This window comes from Glossina fuscipes, unplaced genomic scaffold (genome assembly GCF_014805625.2).
Source record: "Glossina fuscipes isolate IAEA_lab_2018 unplaced genomic scaffold, Yale_Gfus_2 42, whole genome shotgun sequence".
Taxonomy (NCBI): Eukaryota; Metazoa; Arthropoda; class Insecta; order Diptera; family Glossinidae; genus Glossina; species Glossina fuscipes.
Window position 1 is genome coordinate 2,871,743 of NW_023998426.1, and position 16,170 is coordinate 2,887,912.

Here is a 16,170-nt window from a genome sequence, read left to right on the forward strand (position 1 = left end):
GACGAATCCCATCTTTTACCACAGATCGTCATGATCAAGTTCCACAAACACCTTCACTGCACTGTAGCGGTGAAAATGGGATTGGGGAATAGCATTGGTTGCACGAAACCGTAATGTGTGACAGAGCGGGAGGAATTTAGGAGAAATATTATTTTTACAAATTACGTACGTAAGTTTATGATTTTCAAGCCCACTAACGAAAGGGGTGGATTTATTCTTTTTACTCTTTAGAGATCCCAAAAAGTATATGTGTTGTTGATCAGCACCAAATTCTAAATCGGCTTACGCATGCCCGTCTGTACGGCTATGCTAAGCATTGTCGTGGTGGCAAGAATGAAACTATTGCTCTCAAATATGGTAAGAACATTGGAGGATCTTGCAAACAGGTTGGTCTTGACGATGGGTTAAATCACTTAACGAACGTGCAATAAACAATGGAACATAAACTGGAGGTACCTTCGCTTTCTGAGTTTGGTTGCTCATTATTCATAAGTTACAATAGACACACGATGCCAATACTGTCGTCCGATGTTACTGAGTATGGAAACCATTTGTTTTCTAGTCTTTCTCTGGATAAAGGCGACTTTCTACTATACTTTCTTCCTTGCTTTACTACCATCCACTCACTGTTCGCCATACGTTTATATCCAAACAATGTCAAAATTAATTATTAGCCGCTTTTTCAAGTGAAATCATTCTAGAAAATCATTGAAACCACAATCCGTATAAACTACGTATTATACTCTTATCCTAACTATAGCTGATCTACAGCTAAGAGAACTTGTTGAGCACAAAATGACTGACGATTTTTGATCTCAATCGTCAATCTTTTCCAAGTACAGAAGGCGTAGCCAATTATTCTCTCGACCGTACAAAGACTCATCTTATTACATACAAAAAAAAAAAATGGTCAGATCTATGCCTCTTATTCGATACAACTTAGGGGCGCATTTAGAATAGTTCGCAAGGGTCGAATTCGAAAATAATTGCAGTTAAGACATTTTAAGCTTTACAAATAAAATTTAATTTTTGATAGAATAAATTTCCAAAGTTTTTATTAATCTTTCTTGTGAGATACCATGGGACCTTCGGTAGGTTAAAATAAATATTATACAAGTCTATATATATTCGTCTGCGATTTTAAATTACTTATTGAAGACAAGCATCATTCTAATTTTTTCAATTTAAAGGAAAAAAACTTTTTTTTAAAATTTAATGAAATTTCCATTCAAATAATTAATTTAATTTTTATTTTATTTTTTTTTTTTTTTGCAATTACTATTAATTTTGTATTGAAGTTGTGCGTAGTAGTAATACACTAATATATTGTACATTATTTTAATGTAAATGCATAATTTTCATGAAACCCGCCACAAAGCAGGATACTAAAATCGTCCACCACGTGGCCCAGCCCTAGAAGAGTTGCTTTAACGAGAACGCTTATAACTGGAGCGTTCTAAAAAATAGACTTAGTAGATCCGAACTCCTATACGACTAATTTATTAACGACCGATCGTTTTCATCATCATAAAGTATTAAAAATTAGAGCATTTTGGGGCATAAAGCCTTATTTTTTATTAGAACTCTTATATAAATAGGGAATTATACCTATGTGGTCTAAATTCGATGAGGTTAACTTATATATGAAGTTGTTATTATGAACGAATTTTCATCAAGAATGAATGAAAATCGTGGTTGCTTACCATTATAAAAATTCAGTTTCCGTAGAAACGGTTAGAAGGCAAGAGATTTAAAAAATTGCGCCGTCCGATTCAAAATTTTCACATCCATTTAGGACGCCGAAATACTCTCACTAAGGGATTTTTGATGCGAAATTGTAAAAATTACTATTTTTTTTATATTTATATAAGGACTTATTAAGGTAAGGTATTGTATAGGGAATGGTCGCGAAAGTGATTCGAACCATCTTCATTGGTGTTCCTTTTTTGGGCCAAAACACTTTACTATACCAAATTTCGAAATTTCGGCTTACATGTTAAACAGAAAAAACAAAACAAGATGGACAGACGGACGGACGAATTAATGTCGTTTTAAAAAGTCCCGAATCGATCGGTATAATAAAAATTGGAAGTCTACCCTAATTCATTTTGGGTATTACATACATCGGCACGAATTTAATGTATGCTTGTAATAAATAATTTATAACATTTTATAAAAAATATCGAGGATTATAAATAAGTTGCATCAAGCTTGAACACTGAACACATGAAATCGTGGACAGAGGGACAGACAAGTTTAGATCGATTCTGAAACGCTACCACAAAAAGTAGGTTTATGTGGAGTTCTTCTGGGTTTTGCAAACATCCACGCGACCTTAACATACCCTTGTACCCCAAGTGCTGCAAGGCATAAAAATAACTATGTAAATGCTTTTTAGAACTTCTCGCGATCATCATAAATGTCTCTTTCTAAAAATCGTTGTTTCCTAAAGTAACGCTTAAAGCCTGAATTTCTTCCTCTTCAGACACAGACACACAGAAAAAACAAAAAAAAACAATCCTTAACACACCTCTGTGTTCTCTCTCTCTCTCTCTCTCTCTCTCTTTCTCTCTCTCTCTCTCTCTCTGTGTGTGTGTGTGTGTGTTTGTGAGTTTTAAATGCTGTCCATTTTTAAGAGAATTTGCATTTGGTACGCTTCGTATACCTCCTCTCGCTTAGAGAAACTTTTGCAAGTCACTGACTAAAAAAAAACAATCTTCAAAACAATTTTCAAAACAATTAAACAGAATATATATATATATATATATATATATATATATGTAAATAAGTATAAGTTTATAAGCAATTAACCTTTAAACGTTCGATATTCATTTGAAGATATTGACATTTTAAATTCATTTAATACGGGATAATCATCCGTAATCCGATGGGACTAGACCGGCTTATTTTCATCGCATTTACAAACATATACTAAAGCACCTTACAACAAACTCAGGCATCTAAATATTTGCTTAAAATCCTTCAACTGTAAAGTTAAGCCTTTCAAATTCAAAAGAAAAAAAAAATGAATAAATAAAAAGGATAAAATCAAAAAGTCAAGTAAACGAAAGGATTAAAATTTTCAACGCTCTCCTATATCTATGTATATGCATACGCGTACATCCCTCCTATTTAAATATTTTATGAAATTGTTACTAATCCTTTATTGGTATTACCAACGATATGGTAGCGAAAAATTTGCCTTTGCATTATTGCAAATCATTCGTATACGTCCGTGCACTGAGTTTGCATGAAAGGATTGTCTCGCTTTCTTTCTTCTCGATTTTCACTCTAATTCTTTTAACTATTCATTAACCATAAAAGTAAATAATGAAAATGTTAACATTTTTCGCTACTTGTAATCCTACCCGCAGTTAACCGTCCCGATGATACTGTTCAGCTGTTCAATCCTTTAAATGTTCAAGCGTCGTCGCGGTAGTACAAAATTATTTCCTTCTTGTCTTCTCTTTATTAAGCGCTAATTTTAAAGGAAAATTTCAAGAAAAATGAAATTAATTAATAAGAAAATTATATTAACATAAGTATGAAATAATTATAGGAAATTTTTGTAATTAATTATTTAATACGCTGTGTGAAGGGAAAAACTTTCTTTCTATTTGCCAGCGTTAATCTGTAAAAACCAATTCCAAGGTCAAGTTTATTCTTTTCATAGCAAAGGCAAACTCTTTTACCTATCGTTTGCAAAGAATGAGTCAATGAATCTATGCTTTACGTTCAAAGCTTTAGAGAAAAGAATCTTCATTTTTCTTAAGGAAATTCGAAGTAAAAAATCGATACTAATCTCATTAATAAGAACGTCTACGGCAACAACAAAGAACTTTGACATACAAACAACGACTTAAGATGTGTTCAATTTTAATGTCACGCGATCGAATGAAATAGAAATTATGTACTGAAGAGTTCAGTTTTGCTGATTTTTATTTATTAATCGATTAATAAGATTATGACGGTGCGTGGAAAAGTTTTGTGAAACTTTTTAACGAGGACACTGGTTCACCTTTGCACTAGCGTGAAGTTAGACCGCCCTATGTAGAAAGCATTTTTTTTTTTTGTTTGTCTTCACAAGAGCGTAAACTCTTTTCTTATGAATGTGTGTATGCCTTGTCTAGGGCATATTTTTTAATTATCCGATATCGAAAACTAAACGAAATAATTATAAAAGTAGGCAAGTAATTAAGAAGCGCGACTATCAAGTTCGCCTAAGCGGATTTAATCGCTTATGCGACACACGATTTGTGGTCATAGTTCTAATGGGCTCTCGGTCGAGATATGCTTAATACATGCCGCACAGGCTGCGGCCAATCCGTATTTCTCTCTTCCGATTTCTTTCTGACTATCACCGTGTTACACGTGTAAGGACATCCTCCGAGTCATTGATCGCTAAAAAGAACAAAAAAATAACAAATATTCGTTCACTCAACCTAGAAGTTCCCTTTCGTCCCCTTTCTTTGACCGTCAGTCCAAACTTTAACGGACCAGCTAAAGCCAAATGGTATAAAGATAATTGACAGGATATTGATCAACGGGCAGACGGAAGTCCTAGTTTAAAGCAGTTTACTTTCATTTCCATTCATAAATTTATTAGATTTTCACCAAAAGTCTTTAGTATAAGTTTCTTACGGAAAATGGGTTCATCAAAATGTTTAGTCACAGAGGAAAAAAGAGGGAAGAGAGAAAAAAAAGAGGGAAGGAACCCACACCCTTCATTAATCGCACCGAGTGGTTAAGTAGTAAATCCCGTTTGAACAAATGTGATAGTGAATGATACTTAAATTGCTTCCATAAAAAGGGAACAATAGATTACTAGACAAGAACCATGTAAAGCAATTGTTCCTGAATAGTTTCTCTCTCTCGCTCTCTCCACGTACCATCAATCTACGCTTAAGATGATAGAAATATTTTTAAAGTTGCTCTCGGGGAATCGATTAGTTCAAGCCAGGTAGCTATATCTTATTGTTCATATTCAAAGTTTTTAAAATCCCTTCATCTAGACCAGCCCTGCCCTGCAAGATCGCAAATATTGATTTGTTATATTAAACGAATCTCTTTGAAGTCGTGTCTTACTAAGTTTTTCCAGACATTCTAAGTACAAGACTGTCCTTGCAGCCAGGGTTTATGTTTGCTTATGAGGAAGTCCCTCGATCCGTCGATCAGAACATTAATCAACTCTAAGACGGAAACCGGGCAACCTATGGTAGTTGCTCTCTTTTATGCAGTCAAGCGATTACCAAGTGATTGTATAGTTACGATGATGGTGTGGTACATATTCATCGTATGTGGTCATAATTTTGTATGCCTTTATCCTGGGGGTTCACCTATTTTTCATTCCCAACACACACAAAAGATTAAGCGATTTTTTCCTTCCTCCTTTCTAACACCAGAAACACTGTTATACCACTTAAAGAGTTGAATTGATTCAATCCAGTCAAGTCCGCTGATCCGTTTCTCTCTCACTTAGTGAAATTTGCATATGCATCGCCACTGTTACCTTACCGCTAATAATTTCCAAACATTAAAATGAAATTTTGCAGCTACCTTTTTGGATTTCCATTCGAGCAAATTTTACAACAATGCCGACAAAATTCTAGCAATCATTAATTTCTTAGATACGCGCCTATTGACCTTCATTTACGGTTAACTAGAATTTTGCATGAATACACAATGGCAAACGAATTTTATTCTATGTCTTTGGCTGTAAACAGATAATAACGAGTGAAAACAGAAACTACACATTCAACCAAATTAGAGTTGAGTTGAGAATACGCGCATGCCAGAGACGTAGCTGCAGTACATTTATGTCTGAAATAAAGCTTGCTGGACACATACGCATGATAATAACATTACCGGCTGTTAATCATGATGGAGGAGCATTCGTTCCTCTTTTAAATAAATTTATGCTACATTTCTGGTCATTTTCATCTGCATCTGCCCTGGTAGAGGAAAACAGCAAATTCTTTAACACTTACTTGCGAAAGATTTTTAAGGGGCGGCCGAAAAAAGAGAAGAAAGACAAAAACGAGGAGAGATTAATGAATACGATAAATTTTTTTATAACAGTCAATAACATCGCGAAGAGAATCTTTTTAGGCCTTCATTTTAAGCTATCTAGGCATATAAAGGTTAATTTCTTCTTAGAAGAATTTGAAAATCTATTATTGTCACGGTCGTAATTGTGTATAATTTTTCATACAGTGATCTCGGTTATCCCTTGTAAACTACTAAACGTTTCTTTGGAATTTTCCGCCTTTACAAAGCGTTAATTATACGATTGCTTTCATGATCGATATCTTGGCTGCTTTCGGAGATTGTTGGCCGAATTAAAATCAAAATTTTTCTACTCTTCCACTCTTCCACGACTCAGAGTAATTTCCGAAAAAGTAGTTGGAAAATTTAAAACCGATTCTTAACATATACGCGATCGTTGACTCCAATTCATGTTTTTTCAAATCGTATTCCTGGGTTGACGCCTCTGTGATTTGATCTTCTGCAGACTAAATTTAAACCACCTGAGTACATTTCTTAAACCCCACCCCATATAAAAGCTCTCATGAATAGTAAGCTCTTCAGAAAAAGGTTTAATTTTTATGATGAAAATTGATCCATAATAGCAACTTAGCAAGATAATTAACAGTAGAAAATTTGGAACAAATAGATCTATTTTTTGGACCATAACATACATAAGGATTGCCATGCAAGCACTTATATGGAAAGAAAGTCTAATTTATAGTTTTTTTTGGCGGAAAACGAAACACAACTTTTGGGAAGTAAATTAATTGCGCTGAACTTGGATCACGTCATACGATGTTTAGGGCATCCCCTAGTATGTAGTATTACCAAAACTAGTGAGTAACTATATTAGGTGAAGTGGGATAGCGTGTATAAAGGCCGACCTTCCTACTTGTTTTCAATTAAGTTATCTTTATACCCGTCAGCGAAGGTTCAAGAGCATTTTTCATTTTGGTAAAACGTTTGCAACGCCCACAAAGAAGCGTCAGGAATCACGCAAATTATATATACTCTTGATCAGCGTCAAATTCAAAATCGATGTAAACATGTCCGTCTGTCCGTCCGCATGCAGCTATCGACTTCTAGTTTGGCAGCAACATTGGAATTTCTTGCACGCAGTTTCGCATTGAAAATGGATCAATTCGTTCGGTGGACACGCCTTCTGTGCTACATAAGATGACGACATATTTGTTTTTCAAAAGGAATAAAAAATTGGTTTTCTGCTCATTACTCATAAACTATATCAAATAAATGCACAACATTTTGAACGCATATTCTATGGGCGAGGCTGCAGTACCTTTCAGAAAATTCAGAAGAAGAAACGAAATTAACCTCGCCCACTCAATATTATAGGATATGGAAATTTTTAGTTCTTTTCATTTTCCTTAATCTTTGTTTTATGATCACGATGATGGGTGTAAAAGATTCGGTCCCGATTGAATTTAATTTTCTCGACTAATGATAGAATCTGTGCCGGAATTTGTTAAAAAAATAAATAATAAAAAAAAAAAACAAATAATTAATTAGTAAAGTAAGTAGAGAACAGTTCCGTTTGTTTGTTTGTTCAATTTTAAATTTTAAATATTATCCAAATGCCATTAGATCAAGCTATAATTTTCTGTATATTGTCCAATTATTCATAATTAACAAATAAATTATTTGTCATTTTGAAATTGTTTAAGCATAACAACGATAACAACAAATGCTATTAAAGGAGGAAAAGAAAAAAAGAGATGAAAATGAGAACAAGAGGCGCTTAAATTACTCGGCACCGTTCTCAAGTGATTTGTGGCTACTTAAAGATCTACACTTTATGGTTTTCTATGCAAAGCGATTTTGTATTCAAAATACATTTTATTATATTTTTATTTTTCTTTTTTCTTTTATTTTAAAATTAAATTAAATTTAGAATAATGCACACAGATGTCACAATCGCCAGATTGCTTACTTAATTGATCTTAAACAATGCATTTAATATATATGCATATCGAACATCAAAGCAACGTCAATATGACATAATTGGCCATCACTTAACACAGTTCGTTTACATATGTATAGATATATGATGTCTCTGGTCCGGTAATGTATGCGGTTAATACATATATATATAGACATCTTCAGGAAGAATTTTTAAAATCAAAGAGAAAAGAAAACAAATATTCCTTCCCTTTTTCGCCTTACTTCTTGCTCTCTCTCTTTCTCTTTCTCTCTCTCTATCTCTTTCTCTTTCTCTCTCTCGTCATTACTATTAGTTTCTGCATGTCGTCGCCGCTTGGCACTACTGCTAATTGCGTCTTAAGTAGCTACTGACGTTTCAATAGTTTTTGTTTTAAAATGCATTTACGGGGATCCCACACATTACGAATTTTGCCACTTGAAGTCGGGCGGTTTCTTGTTTAATTTTCTTTTCTTTTCAAATGAGCAACAAAGCATTTGTATGTCATTTTGTAAAGATTTCTAAATCATTTTAAGGATAACCTAAAACGGAAGTAATTGAATAATACGTTTGTTTTGTCACTTTTTTATGATATTTTAAATACAATTTTTTTTTTCTAAAAAACATTTTAAATACTTTGTCGTACTTTATTTATAAGTATTTACTATTTGCCTTTACAAGTTTTTCGTATTCATTTGCATTAAGTAGCTTCGGTTGTTTCCGTACTAAGCCTAGGCTCTAATGAGAAAAATTAAAAGTGTCCTAGTCTGAGTAGCCATAAGTTTTTTACCTTAATTTTTTTTTTGTTGCTTTGCAATCAATTAAGAAGAAGATCACGCTTTTATATAATCCTGGATCTCAAATGCTTCCTGTTGGGTTTACACGTAGTGATGACGTAGATGACGTAATTTTTTATATTAACTTCTCAGCTTCGCAGCAGCTTAGAAGCGTAGACTGTCCAACACCCAGAATCGTAACATCATTGAAATTCACGCCAAAGTGAAGATAGCCCACAACAAATCTAACTTGGGATTAAGTGCAAAGTAAACAAATCAATAAAATCACTATCAAAAACATTATAATCGGACAAGACCGAGCACTGCCAAGTCGGCCACAGCCCTGTCCTTTCTTTCTCTTTTCTCATTTCTTTCCGACTCTCATCGTCTTACACGAATAGGAGACATCCCATGGATGATTAGTTCATTATAATTCTAGACCGCTTTTCTCTAATGGAATTATTTATTCATTCCCGTGATAATACAATGATATAATGTAAAGACACTTTTCATAAATACTTCATTTTTGTCATAGGCAACATCAACTGACTCGGTCCGTGTTTAGCAGATTTCATATTCTTTTGAAAGGTTTTCTTATTCTTCACATATTTTCGTCATAGAAACTTTGATTTTATCGCCTATTTGTCATGAGAACCTTTAGCGGGAAGGTGATCCCAAAAATAGACTAATGCGGTTCAAATTGGAAAATTTGAAAATTTTTATGCCAAATTTTTATTATGGACAAGTTATGTTAAATATTAGATTTTTTTTTGCAGATTTTCCATGACACCCCTTATATGGGGTGGGGTGCAAGTAACAGACCTACATGGTCCGAGTTCGGTAAGGTGCATTTCTACGACAAATTTTTATTATAAGCTTGTTTTCACCAATAATTTTCGAATATTAGATCTTTTACTACCCGAGGAGGCTGCAAAAATTACCCCACCCAATGTGAATTTGTTACATCCTTTAAGAATGGCGAGCCGCTATTACTTAGCGAACACAATTTTCTTCGAAGAATTTTGATATTTTTTTTTATATAACGACTTTTCAAAATAAGGCGTTGTATGAGAAAAGGGCTCCTTCCATTTTCAATGGGTTTAACCCTTTAGCAAAAATATGTCAGTCAGTATACAAAATTTCCTCAAAATCTGTCGAAAAACTTGCGACCCGAAGCTTGAACACAAAAATAAATGGGTTGACGTCAGACGGACTGACAACATGAAATCGATTTAGATTTTTTTCGGTATAATAAAAGATACGTCTTTCCTAAGCACTTCAACACATAATGTTCCTTTTTCCAAAAAAAAATTTTAAAAAAAAGCACATAGAACTTATGGCGTTCTAAAGAAAAAAAAAAAACAACTTGTTTAGTAAAAGTAAAAAGAAAAAAAAATTGGGTTAATATATGATATTTTGAGCTCATAAACTATGCGAAAATTGCACATAATTTACTATAAATCGTTTAGCTAATCTTCATCAAAATAAATTCGATCGCTTTCATTAAACAAAGCATTTGTTCACTGAACCTGAAATGTTGCGTTGAGGTGTTTTTGAATGACTTCTCTACCCAACTGAACAGTAAGTAGCCACCCACAATACAAAATTTTCTAAACAATTAATTGAGATAAACCACAATATTGTTGTTTGTTGCTCAGACTTACTCAGTATTCGTGTATAAAGAAAATGTGTGGCTGAGCTCGAACTGATAGCTAGACAACAAAACATGATGACATACAATGAACGATAGAATGAATAAATAAATGAATGAATAAGCGAAGGGAAAATGCAATAAATGAAATTAATTACTTGTAAATCATTCGGTATGAAATAGTGTTATACATGCGTACACATACATGCATACACACGCGTACAATTTATAATTGTTTCCCTATATATATATATATATATATGTACATATGCGAAAAGGAAGGTGTTTGTAAATCTAGGCTCGTGACAGCAACGGCAATCTAAGTGTTACTCAGCAGGAATGGTTGATAGTGAGGGTATTAGTTATGGGTGGTGCGAAGAGCGTTCAATGGCAACGGGATAGAGTATTGTTATTATTGTTATTGTTATTATTGTCGTGTTCTATCGGAGTAATTGTGATTTTGTGAAAAATGCTTATCGGGTTAAATGACATTAATTGGCTGCAGCAGACTTTTATAAGCAAACGCATGAGCAGCATAGTTTAGTTAAACCATAAGCCCATTGCTAAAGCATGTGCATGGAGTTCATGACTAAATGAATTTATTTACTTTATCGTTTTCTGTGGTTTTTATAATTGCATCCGAAACAGTATCAACCAACTATAGTAACAATTAATTAAGAAAATACAATCGATTCGAAATCATTTAAAATCATTATCGTTATCTTTTTTAATTGAAATTGTTACCTTAAAGGCAATTTTAAATATTGCGCTCACATCGTGCAAAAAAAAAAAAAAAAAAATTTAAATTTCCCAAAAAATTAAACAAAATAAATTTTTCCTATTATACATACTTTGTATGTGTATTCTATATATATATATATATATATGTGTGTGTGTGTGTATGCGTTGTGAGGACGGCGAAAGTCATTCTCTGCCTTTTGTCCTTATACTTAACTTATTACTTAAGTTATTTAATGTATCTAGGGTAAGTTAAGCATGTAGACCTCGAGTTAGTGAATGGAGTCGGTAAGACTATCATATTCGTCATATATGACAGCGGACTTAACTTCGAATGTGATCGTATTGATGGTTCATAAGACCAATTTGTTAAAAATTCGCATTCAACTTAAAAACTAAGCTATCAACGAAACTGAATGCTGACAAGACGTAATCCGCTTGAATCCACAGAGTTAAAATAACAAGAGGATCCAAGTTAATAATAATGATTCAGCATTAGCGAGGACAAATGAAGTGAGACGAGCGTGTGGAGAGATCGATTCAATTTGAGAAATTATTTTAAAGATAATCGTAGACGAAGACAAATGATGTTAGGTTAGGCTGGTGCACACTTCCGGGACGGGATAAAGCTTGTGGTTAATTTTGTAAGGATGTTAGAGACCATTAAGAAATAATTTAGTCTGAATTTGATATCTAAGAAAACTAAATGTGTAAGAAATAGAAAACTAGAATAGAAAGGGAGAACCCGTTCAAGAAACATGTAAAATTCGATAGGATTAGGAGCCAGACACTTGAATAAACGTTATTAAGATTTTATAAGGTATAGAAATGGAACTGTACGTCATTCTAAGCATCAAATATGGTTAAGAAAGTTGTTCAAGAGCAGTTGGACAAAAGCGAAAGGCTATCATAGCCATTAGGAAGCTGACACAACAGTGCGTCATTTTCGTTTTAAAAACTCCCTAAGTGGTGAACACAATGGGCAACAGTGCAACAATGTAAACAAAAACATATCGTTTTAGAACCAAAAATAAAGAAATCAACGTAAGCATAAATAAAAAATTTATAAAAAAATAATAATTTTTGTTAATCTTCATAATCTGTTTAAGTTTTATGATAACATCGAGAGCCTTTCTGTGCATTAATTGAACCATAATTTGGAAATTACCATTTATGACTGCCTAATAAAACCATTTCAACTTTAAAATAAATCGTTTTTATTGCTTGTTCCTCAATTCTTACAAAACAACTCGTACCATGAACTAAACGTATATTAGTTTAAAATAAGTATAAATTAGATAAATAATTTTAAAATTTAAAAGAAACAATCATCTTTACTTCTTGTGCTTTTTTATACCCATTTTGTTTTTACCCCATAAAGTATATATATATACTCTTGATCACTGTGAAAGCCATGTCCGTCCGTCGGTATGGAGTTTGGTTGCAGGCATTCTCCTGGTCGCAAAAATGAAGATATCGATTTCAAATTTGGTAGAAACATTGGAAGTCTATGCAAGCGTGTTGGTATTGAAAATGGGCCAAATCGGTGGGAGCGGAAGCGCGCAGTGTACCACAAATTGAACGCAGCTCCGTTTTTTTTCACAAAAATTTTGTAATTGTTGCTCTTTATTCGGAAATTATAAAAGGTAGAAGGCTGAAATTTTCCACAAGTACTTTACGAAACACTCAACTCCTTACGTGCAAAAATGGAACCAATCCGTCCGCAACGCCCACACAAAGTTACAAGTGATTAAATTTTGTTTTTTTTTCACTATTTTGTGGTTTTATGCTTATTTATTGTAAGGCAAACAAGACCGGATGTTTAAAACTATTTTGTACGTTCCTCAAACGAAGGTATATTATCTGCCTAAACATGAGTTAATTTTTAAATGAATACAATAGACACCGCGATTAATATTTTCTTAATAATACCAGCGATATGGGTATCAAACGAGAGAACTTGGAGAGTAGAATGCGAACAGCATAGTGATGGGTATGCGAGATTCGGCCACCGCCGAACATAACTTTCTTGTTTTATTTGTATGTGTACATACAAACACATACGATTTGTCAATTCCCACAACAAGTCGGCAAAGTTGTAGTCCCAACCCGAAAATAGGAATAACGCCTCATTGTGTCAGTCCCCTTAGCTCGCCCGATACGCAAACACTTAACTCACTATATGTCTATATATGTCTATCTGTATATATATATATATATTCAGTTTTTTTCCAAGTTTAGTCTAAAAACTATTTTATAAGTCTTCAAGGCCTAATCGTTCCGGTTTTGAAAGTTAATTTTTCCTATTGAGCACCTGGAAGTTTTTATAGACGGACAGACAATATGAAAATATTATATCGATTTGATGGGTAAGGCTGCTGTAAATTTTTCAAGAATTGACTTTTGGCTGAGTTCGTTTAATAGAAAATACCTCTGTTTTGCCATTTCCTAATCCATTCCATATGCCCCACACTATTTGTGGGACGAGAGTGTAATAAGTTCGCGCAGATGTATGCAACACCCAGGAGAACTTGAGGTAGTTCCATCTTTTCTTACTTCCTATGCCGTGAAAGTGATTCTGAATTTATCGAAGCTTGTCTGACCGTCTGTCCATCCTATATTCTTGCGTTTAATCTACGGGCCGTAGATCTTTGAGATATTGGAATGAACCTTGGTACGCTTACGTAGCTTGAGCCAAAGACAAACGCCAGTAAAAATAATTCCAATTGGACCGTTTTTTCAACCGCTGTTCATATAATGGCTTATTTTGAAGGTCATTACATTACCAACTGTAGGGTGGTGTAGGATATCTAATGGGTCATGATCCATTTTAGTGTTTTTACTTATAACCTAATGTTTGTATTTCTTGCACTTCAGGACATGCTTCCAAAATTTATTTATTGTATTATCTTCCCTTCTCAATCCTTAAGATCTGACTTGGGAACGAATAAATTCTTGAATCTTTTTGGTGTACTTCCAGCTAAAGGAAATATAATGAGCAAGTTGGTAAACCTCCACGCCATGGTGATAAGCGTAGCAACAAGAAGCTGCCGATATGTTGTATTAAAACACATTAGCTGATGCGCACACATACACACATACATACACATTGTTAATGGAGACAGCTCCAGTTAGTGCCAAAGTTTACTATATTTGATAAAAGATTAGACGGATGCAATACAAGTTCAAGGGTACACTTTTAGAGAGTATGTTAGCAGTAACCAGTAAACCCCTCACCTTCACATCTACACGTTTTAACCAATTTCGGCAATAAAATTTCGTATTGTGTCGTTTTTCCTGATTGAATAATAAGTTTTTTCTTTTCGCCTTTTTTTGCAAATTTGTGTTTTTTCTTTTTTTGTTTTTTAAGTATAGTTTACAGCTTCCCAGTAAATGAGTTAACAAACGAAATGATTTTATGATTGCTCATGTAATACTAGCGACATAACCCTTATGTAACCTTTTCGCAAAGGAAGGCTGAAGTTAAGCAAAAAAAAAAGGATTTTTTCCGCTTCTTAGTTAACGTTAGTTAACATTGTATAACTGGCTGTCAATAATTTTTACTGACATTCTAAATTTATGGCTTCGTCATAATTTTTTTAAAGAATTTTTTTTAACATAAAAACTTAACTGTTTTGCAGATCTTTCGACGAGCATAGGGTTACAAAGTTAATTAAGTCGTTTTCGTATATTATTTGAAAAGGTTTACAAGAGTTAAGAAAAGAGTTCTCAAAAATGATTATAAAATTGTGTTTAGAATTTTTATTTAGAATTTTTTTTTTTTTAACAAATTTTACGTAAAACCTTGTAATATCTTCATAATAGCGAACAAAAGAATACAATTTTTCTTTTTTTTTTTTTGAAAAAAAACTGTAAATCGTACATAAATAGAAAATCATAAAAATCTTTTGAAAACTTATCATTGTTGTTATTAATATTTGTATACTCAATACCGATGGATCGAGGTATACTTATTTGTCAAAATGTTTGCAACATGCAGAAGGAGGTTTCGGAGACTATACATATTCGCGATCAATATCAAATTGTGAACTGATTTAAAAATGTCCGTCTGTCCGTCTGTATAACTTCTTGGGTAAACGTGCTCACTGGACGTTGTTACGTGCAAGTTGGTATTGAGAATAGGCCAAATAAGTCAAGGGACACAGTACAACACGAAGTGAAAATACTTTTTTCCATAATAGATGGATATTTTGCTCATTACAGCAATGCCTTCATTGCAATAGACAGAAAAATAAAAACTTGCTCGTTTGCTCTGTAACTCCTTTTGTACAAATATGTAAAAACCCAATTACCACGTCCCAATATACATATATATATATGTATATATATATAATGGATAAGTATCAAATTCGGAATCCATGCGGGCATGTTTGTCTGTCCATATGTTGGTCGACCCGTCTGATCGATCGAAATGGATCGAATTTGGTACACCGGTATGTTTTGAACAAAAGACGAACGTTGTTGAAAACGTTTCAAACCGGACCGCTTTTCCGACCACTTCCCATTATTTTGGAATTTCGTTATATGAATAACTGTAGAGTGCTGCAAGGCATTTAGTGATGATTGGGATATCATAGTAGAGTGTTTTCACTTGTTAAAATCGATATTCTGATCCGAAACCATTAATGGAAATTTTTAAGTTTACATTTACATTGCGCGCCATAATATTACATGAATAATTAAGAAAAAAAAAATTTGATAACTTACTTCTCGATTTATTTTCTTTTCAAAGTGCAAAATAGAGTTGGATACCCCAACTTGACTCGCAAGCATAGAATGTTCCGCTGTGATTACTTTTTAGAAAAAGTTATACGTTGCAATTAAACCTTTGTCCCACAGAAGAAAAACCTTTCGCCAAATGAAAGAGTCACATACACCGACACAGCGATACACCTACACGATGTAACGTAATCAAACAATAGAAGTCAAGAAATAAACGACAAGGAAGTAGCCCTTATGTGCTGTTCTACACTCACCTACAGTAAAGTTCTATTTAAGCATAAAGATAATCTCCAAGCGAA